The sequence below is a fragment of the Camelus bactrianus genome, chromosome 8 (assembly GCF_048773025.1).
Source record: "Camelus bactrianus isolate YW-2024 breed Bactrian camel chromosome 8, ASM4877302v1, whole genome shotgun sequence".
Taxonomy (NCBI): Eukaryota; Metazoa; Chordata; class Mammalia; order Artiodactyla; family Camelidae; genus Camelus; species Camelus bactrianus.
Genome location: NC_133546.1, coordinates 1,354,604 through 1,363,201, shown reverse-complemented (window position 1 = coordinate 1,363,201; position 8,598 = coordinate 1,354,604).

Below are 8,598 nucleotides of genomic sequence, written 5' to 3'. Positions count from 1 at the left end.
AGAAAATCTTATTTTCTAAATTTATTAACAGAATTACATTTTGTTTTACTTTATGATATACCTGTATTTGTTTCAAAATTATAACACTAATAATTTTCTAACAATATGGCTACTGAATGAGTTTAAAATTTATTTCTTTTTTTCTTTACTATAGAATATATCCTATCAGAAGTTTACAATTATCTGAATAGAGAAAATTGAATACTTCCTAACTCATCCTATGAGTCAATATGACCTTGATAACAAAACTAGGCAAAGATATTAGAAGTAAAGAAAATTACAAAGCAATATCCTTCATGCACGTAAGTGAAAAATTCCAGACAAAAGCTTTGCAAGTTAAATCTAACAACACGTACAAAGAATACTGCACTATGACCAACTGCAGTTTCTCCCAGAAATGCAGAGTTTGCTAAGCAATCAAAAGTAAGAAAAGGAAAACAAACGCTCATCTCAAGAGGTGCAGAATAAGCCCTAAAAATTTAACATCCATTCCTGATTAAGGAAAAAACCTCCAGGCAAAGTAGAAATAGAAAATTTTCTGAACCTGGTAAAGGGCACATACGGAGAAACCACAGCTGACACACTTGAGGTGAAGGTCTGGGTGCCCCCCCCAATCAGGAACAAGGCAGAAATGTCTGCCTTCACCACTTTTGTTCAACATCATATTGGAAGTCCTAGCCAGAGCTATAAGGCAAGAAAAGTAAAAAAACAAAACAAAACAAAACAAAAAAACCCAAAAAAACCCAAAAATTAAAGTTCACTATTTATTTATGTTATTTATTTATCAATAAATCCAGATCAGAAGAAGTGAATTTTTTATTTGCAGGCAATAAAATGCAATAGAATCCAAAAAAAAGCTAGTAGAATGAGTAAGTGAAGTGAGTCTAGCAAATTACAGGATATAAGATCAATGGTCAAAATAATTTGTATCTCTATATATTGGCAACAATTACTGAGAAATTGGAATAAAAAATGCAATTCCATTTATGATAGCATAAAGATACAGAATACTTAGAAATAAATATGATAACTCATGTGCAAAAACATACAATGAAAACTATAAAACCAGCGTGCAGCGTGAGAGAAATGAAAGATGATCTAAATGAATGAGACAGACCTTGTTTGTGGGTCAGGAGACTCAATACTGTTAAATATCAATTCGTTCTAAGTTGAGCCTTAGATTTAATGCGATTCCATTAAAAATCTCTGCAGGCATTTTTTTGCTGAAATTGACAAACGATCCTAAAATTCATCCAGAAATGCAGTGGGTCTTGAACAACAAAAAGACTCTGAAAAAGAAGAACTAAACTGGAGGAATAACACTACCTCATTTCAAGATTTATTATAAAGCTACAGTAATCAAGACAGTGTGTTTCTGCTGTGAAAGCAGAACAGATCAGCGGGACAGAGTAAAGGGTCTAGACATAGATCCATGCATTTATAAACATTTGCTTTTTGAAAAGTGTTTTTATAGGCAACTCAGTGGAAAATAATAAATAACTTCAACCAATGTTCCTGGAAAAACTGTATATCCATATACCCAAAACAAGCAAACACATCTTTGACCCATACCTACTGCACTATATACAAAGGCTAATTCAAAGTAGATTATAGACTTAAATGTAAAACCTAAAAAATATACAATTCCTAGAGGAAAACAGGAGAAAAGTTTTTATGACCTTGAATTAAGTGAAGGTGTCTTAGATATGACACCAAAAGCATATCTCAAATAAAACAAAATAAAACAAACACATACACAAAGCAAAGCTGACAAACTGGACTTCTTTAAAATCAAAAACTTCTGCTCTTTGAAAGGTGCTGTTAAGAGGATAAAAAGGCAAGCCGCAAGCCTGGACAGAGGAAGTGCTAATCACGTGTCTATGTTAGGTCTGTGTCTCAAAAGTGTGTAAAGAACTCTCAAAACTCAGCAAGGAAACAAACAAGCCAACAAAAATTGGGTGGAAAACGTGGACAGGCACTTCTCCAGGGAAGACACGTGGGTACAGACACACACATGAAGAGACGCATATCACCACTAACCCTTAGGAGAAGGCGAATGAAAACCGCTCGGAGAGCCCACTGCATGTGCATTAAGGCGGCTACACTAGAAAGCCTGGCCAGCCAGGGCCGCCAGGGACGGGAGGGAGCGAGGGCGCGCGCCGCGGGGGGCGCAGGGGGCGCAGCCGGAGGGGAGGCCCGGCGCCCCGCTCTCGGAAGCCGCGCGGGCCCTGCTGCGTGGTTTGGCTCCTCCCCTCCCAGGGATTCGCTTATCGGGGGTGAAAGAAAGCCTGCGTGGTGCCAAGACTTGGACACAGGCCGTCACAGCAGTTTTACGTGTATCAGCTTGGCACGGAAGACGACCGCCGTCCCCAGGTGGAGGTGAGTGGACGAAGACAAACTGCGGCGTCTTGACAAACCGCAGCAGCGCGCAGAAGGAAAGGAAGCGGCTGTTGATCACGAAACCCCAAGGAGACTCTCACAATAGTGACACGCCACGAGAGGAGCCGGGCCAGGAGTGCTTACTGTTGATTTTGGTTCTCTTAAACGCTAGAAAATGCGAGCTTCTCCGTAGTGACAGGAAGCAGCTTGGTGCTTGTCTGGGGCAGTTACAAGGGGACAAGGAGACATTTCCGAAGGTGACGCATGTCCACCGTCTTAACTGTGATGGTTTCACGGGTGTGTCCACATGTCAACACTCACCCAAAGTGGGGAGGGGATCGCTGAGCGGTGGGGCGCATGCTTAGCACGCATGAGGTCCCGGGTTCAGTCCCCAGTTCCTCCAAAAAAATAACTAAATAACTAAATAAACCTAATTACCCCCCCTGCAAAAAAATTAAAAAAAAAAACTCATCCAATTGTGTACTTTAAATATGCAGCTTTGCATTTATCAATTCTACCTCAATAAAGTTGTTTAAAAAACAACTAAAGTTTCCAGCAGTAATTTCTTCCGTGTTTATGACACCAACTTGAAATATAGCCGGTTTCATTTGCCTTCAATTTTTAAAAATGTATATACTTCCCACTGTGAAACAGGGAACATTTGCAGAAATCTCACTTGTACCCCCCCTTACATCAAGATAACATTTTTTTCCTTAAATAAAATTTTGGTTTATTTTCCACTGATTTCTTTTGAAAATATCATGGAGTGTGTGTGTGTGAGTGTGTGTGTACACACACACACTCACACACACACACTTGTAATGCACACAAACACATGCACACTCTCACACGGACACACACACACGGGCTCACGCTGCACCCTCGCCGACAGCCCGTCCTCCCGTCCCAAGCACGGGGGGGTCTGGCAGGGCTGTCTTCCCCGGGCCTGGACATCTGGTCCTGGCGTGTCATCAGGATCACGGGGCGAGGAGTCGGCTGGTGATTTATAAGGTGCTGTTAAGTCGGGACCTCCCTAGGGCCCCAGGCCCAGCTGTCACATGGTTTAGGAGCAGGGAGATTGATGCTCTGCACCTGGGTGAGTGCTCACAATGGCGGGCTGGCGTCAGGCCTGTGGGGCATGAAGACCCTACTGGGAATTTGGTTTGGACTCCGCAGAATCCGAAGTCCCTGCACCCGTCTCGGTGGCTCCTAATCAGAGACCGGGTGTGTTCTGTGTGGATGCTCCGGGGGGGCCCTCTCTGAGGACTGGTCCCGTAGCACCATCTCTCCTTTACCTGGAGCCAGCCGTACCTGCATGCGCCCTGTGGCTCATATCTAACACGGCTCCTGAGGCCCGAGGCCTGGGAGTCTCGTTTCTACTCCTGGTGCCCAGGGAGATGTGAACTGCGGGGAGTCTGTTCCCTTTTTAAAGGCACAACATCTGCCACAGCATTTTTGGTGGTGGTGGGGTGTTGACATGAGCACGCTCCCATCTGGGACCTTGACGAGAACTGTGTCCCCCCACAGTAGCCCCTGTGTCTCTAGAATCATTTAGGAAAGTTGAAGACATTGCCAACTAGAAAACCAGTCTGCCAGGTCCAAACTTTAACTTCATCTCCCTCACATCAAAAAGCAGAGGCAGGGAAGCGTCAGTGTGATCTATACACACATTTTTATTGAAAACATACACAAATTATTAATATACAATAAATGATAGTATAAATATTAATAACTATACATATGCATATGTGTATCTATGTATGTGTGTACATATATAGAGAGACAGTTCAGTGGGTCCTCAAATGCTCTCAAAAAGTAGTTTATTGCTTAAGATCCATGATTTATAAGTGTGTTTCTAAATGTGCAAAGTATTAAAAAATATTCTTTGAGGATGGTCAGGAACCACCCCCACTCCCCAGGGTGAAAAAAAAGAAATAAAGCTTTTTTTCATTCTCAAAGTCACTGGTTCAAATTGTAGCCAATGTTGGAAATGGGGTCCAGGTGCTGGCGATGACAAGTCTGACACTTTCTGGAACACGCTCTCTGTTTATGTAATAAAAGTATGTTTTGTTTGTCAAACAAAATTCTGGCATGTGAAATCGAGCTTTGTTTGAGGTAGTTGGTGTTGAAAAGAGTCTGGCTCCCATGAAAACTGCCTGGTTGTGGGCGGACAGAGCAGCCTCGGGGTTAGACAGAGAGCCGGAGGGTTAGCCGTGGTGAGGCCGTCCCCCCATTCCCCTAGAGTCTGGAGTCTGCGCAGCTCAGGGGTCTGGAGAGCCCAGGGCAGAGTAGAACTGGTCACTCAAAACAGTGTCCAGTGGACACAAGTCCAAGAAGAAGGTCTCTCCAGAAATTCCCAAAGCCTGGTGGTGCTCACCACATGGCCGGTGGGTCAGAAGACAAGTTCAGGGCCTTGATCAGTGGGTGAGGGGGGAGCAATCCCATTGCCAGATGTGTCGCTGGTGGATGTAGCCAGCGTCCAGCTTCTTGTCCCGTCGTAGAAAGAGTTCAGAGACAAGACGTGGAGGTCAAGAAAGTAAAGTGAGGATTTATTAAGGGATGGATAGTCCACTCTCAAGGGGAGAGAGGGCAGACTCAGGTGAGCAGCTGCTCTGGGTTTCTTCGGCAAGTTGGTTACAAAGGGTGTAAAAATGAACGGGCGGAATATTCATTAAGGGGGGTGGTTTGGGGTCGTGTTCCCTGATCTCCACCCCAGCTCTACCTTCCCGAGGGGAGGAGGGATTGTGTCCTTATTTAGTCTGGATCAGAATTGTCATGGCCTCGGTGCATGATGGGGACTTCTGATCTGCAAGGCTAGTGTTATTGTAATGAGGGCGTAATGAGCAAAAGGCTACATTCAGACCCTGGAGGTTGCTGCCTTTTCCCACCTTTCTTTGTCGGCCTTCAGGCCGCTTGTTACCCAGAAATTGTGTGACCGCTTATCGGTCCTGAGGTTCCTGCTTTTCTTTCTCTGCCCGGGGACCCCTGTTGTTTACATGATGTGTGGTTTCCTGCATTTGGCCCGGCCCCTCCTTTCTGCCCAATTCCTGCCCTTTGGCCTGTGTCCCCCTTCCTCTGTCATGTCCAGCTGTCTGCCTGTGGTAATAGGTGAGGGGGTGTCTGCTTCCACGTTACTGATGTCACGACAGTTAGAAACAGCACCAGTGGCCCCTTCCCTTCCCTCCCGCGCTCGCTCCTTCACAAAACACTGGCCGGGTCTCGGGGACAAGCTGTGCACTTTATCGCTGTTTCTTACATCAGCCCACATGCAGCCATTCAGGAGAGTGAGATGTCCATCTGCAGCAAGTCATTCAGTGAATGAAGCTGACCACACACACGTACATTATTGTCTTATTTTGGTAGAAAAATATATAATAAAAAATGTGGATGCTTATCCCAGAATGATTGCTATGGGCTGGACACTGGTCAAACTGACTGTCCTTCTGGGCGGCAGGGTTTTGGGTCACTGCACCTTTTGGGGGGTACTTCCCGTAGGGACTGTATTTTTGCAGCACACGTGTATGCACACATGTGTATTGAGGCAAAGACGAAGCAAGGCCATTTCAACACTGAGTACATGTTAGAACCCTGCGGCCTCGGCAGAGCTTCAGGACTAATGTGCTGAGCGGGGCTCACGGGGAAGGGGACGCCACTGAGCTGGAGCCTCTAACAAACGCCCCTCACCGGTTTGAACGGCAGCCTCTCGGGCACAGCACGTGCAGAAGCGCTGTGGGCCTGCTGTGCTCATGGTGGAGGAGAGACGGTCAGGCCGGGGATCCGGGAGGCTCTGGGACATTGACCGCACGGGGAAACAGCCCCTGTGTGGTGGCCGAGCTGGTCAGCTGCAGAGTCATCACTGGGGGGGTCTCAGTCCCGGTCGCACTGGGCCTGCCTGGGAACTTAGAGAGGCTAATACAGTGACCTGACTGAGGTTCCAGCCGGTTCCGGCTGCAGCACGGCCATCAGGACTTCCAACGTGCTGCCAAGGTTGGGGTCACTGTCCTCTGTCACCCCCTCCACCCCTGGCTTCTTGGGCTTGAGTGGGCGCTGGGGGCGCCCCGGGTCAGCGGGAGGCCAGGAGCGCGGAGCGGCTGGAGAGGAGGCGTGCCGGTGCGGACAGGGCCCTGGGACGCTGAAGCAGCTCTCTGACATTCCTAGTGCCCTTTACCTGGTTTGCGCCGTCAGGGGTTCAAGGTGAGCCCGCCGCTGGGCGAGGGGCAGCTCTGTTCTTGGCTGGAGCCTCTAAATGAACACCTGGTCTCGCTACAATTGGGCTTCAGTCAAGTCTCACCCCTACTCCAAGCAGGATTATTATTTTCATTTTTCATCCTGAAAATTATTTGCAGATTTGCTGGCTCACTGGCTCTCCGAGAGTTTTGCAACTCCACTTCAAATTGTGTTTTGCAAGATTCTGGCAACTACTACGCAAAATGAGGAAAGAGTGCTGAGTTGGAAGGATCCTTGTTTTGCAAGAGAGAGCTCCGGACCCGGATGTGGAAAACAGTGCGCTGTTACCTGCTGAGAGCCGTGCTCCGCCCTGGTCTCATTCTTTCCACAGCAGTGTGCCATCCCTTGGTCCTTTCCGTCCCCTCTTTGAATTTTAAGGAAAATTGGAAGAATGGGAATCACTTAAGTTTCTTTACTCTCAGTGCACGAAGCGCCTCTTCCTGGCGGGAGGACGTGCTCTCTCCCGGGGGCAGGAGCGCGTGAGACGCTCTGGGAGGTGCTTTCTGCTGCACGGCGGGTCTCCAATCCGGCTGCGAGTTAAAATCAGGAGGAAGAAGGGCACTTCTGCCTGGCTTCCCGGGACCCCCAGGGGCCAGGGGGACTCTGTTGGAGGAAGGTGGGGGCTGTGTGTTCCTCTATTCAGACGGGCTGTGAGCATGGCCTCGGGAGAACCGGCGCCCCTTCCCGGGTCCCCTCCTTGCTCCCCCGGAGCGTGTCCCGGGGACAGACTGTCGGCGTGTGGTCCTCTCCCTTTCACGTATCCACGTGGATTCCAGGGTCAGAACCAAAACCCAGGGCCAAGGTCACAGCAGCAACGGGAAGCAGGAACGAGGCCACCTGACTGAGTGGGCCTGCCATCAGGACCACCTCAGGGAGCTTCCTGAATCCCCGTGGAGAGAAATGGCTGCGAAGCCAACAGTCATTGGTGCCACCTGCCTGCTGGCCTGTCTGTGCCTCCATGGTTCGTTTCCACCTCACCTGCCTCTCGGTCTCCGGCGAGACCCCCCAGCCCACTACCATTTACTGGGCTGTGGGGGTGAGGCAACGAGGGGGCTCCCCACAGCCACAGCAGGCTCCCTCCCTCGGGGTGCCCTGCAGTCCCCGTGACCACTTCCACACCTGGCCCCCTCCGGGTCTCCGAGGCACCCCTCGCGGCTGCGCTGGGCAGCACCATGTGGGCCCCCTCCAGCTGGACTCGCCCCACTTTCCACAGCCGTGTCCCGCTGGCTTGCAAGTGGAGGTGCCTCCTCCAGCCTGCGCCCTGTGGTGGCTGCCTGCCCCCACCCTGTCCCCGTGGCTTCTGTCTCCGTGTCTGTGAGCCTCCTCAGTGCTTCCGCGCCCCACCCTGTGCACACTGTGCTCTCCTCCCTACAGGGTGCTCAGGTCCTCCCTGAGTGAAGGAAAGCGCACCCAAGCGCCGTCCACTCCTGTGCGCGGGCAGGCGGCTGAAGATCCTCCGAGACTCCCTCGGGCATTTAAATCAGGGAAAATGTTCAGACAGGCTTCTTATTTGCCCTTGTAAAGGCCGGGGGTTAAGCTCGCCTTCCCACAGTCCTCCTTTCTCTCACCTCCTCCCAGGCGCCGGGAGGAGTCTGCGGGATGCGGACAGACCCTGACGCTGGCGCACCGCGGCTCCCCATCCCGGAAGGAGCCGCTGTTCCCGTTCCTCCCGTGTGGTCTGTGCGCACGAAACGGAAGCCTGCGTCTTCCGTCAGCGCATCGTGTGTGCCAGACCTGGTGCAGAGATACACACACGTCCACCTTGTCTTTTGCGGCCGGTTTTGTTTTCCTACAACATAAAATCAGAATCAGCACGTACTTTCCGCTGTGTGCATAACCGAGCCATTAGTATTACATCAGAGCTGACTATGAGGTTTATGTGTTTCTATGGCAAACCTATGTTCAGTGCCATGAGAAGACTGTGAGCTGCTGTATCTCCATAAACCATCTGTTTAATACTTGGCATTACTTTAATTTGATAACAGGGCTGCT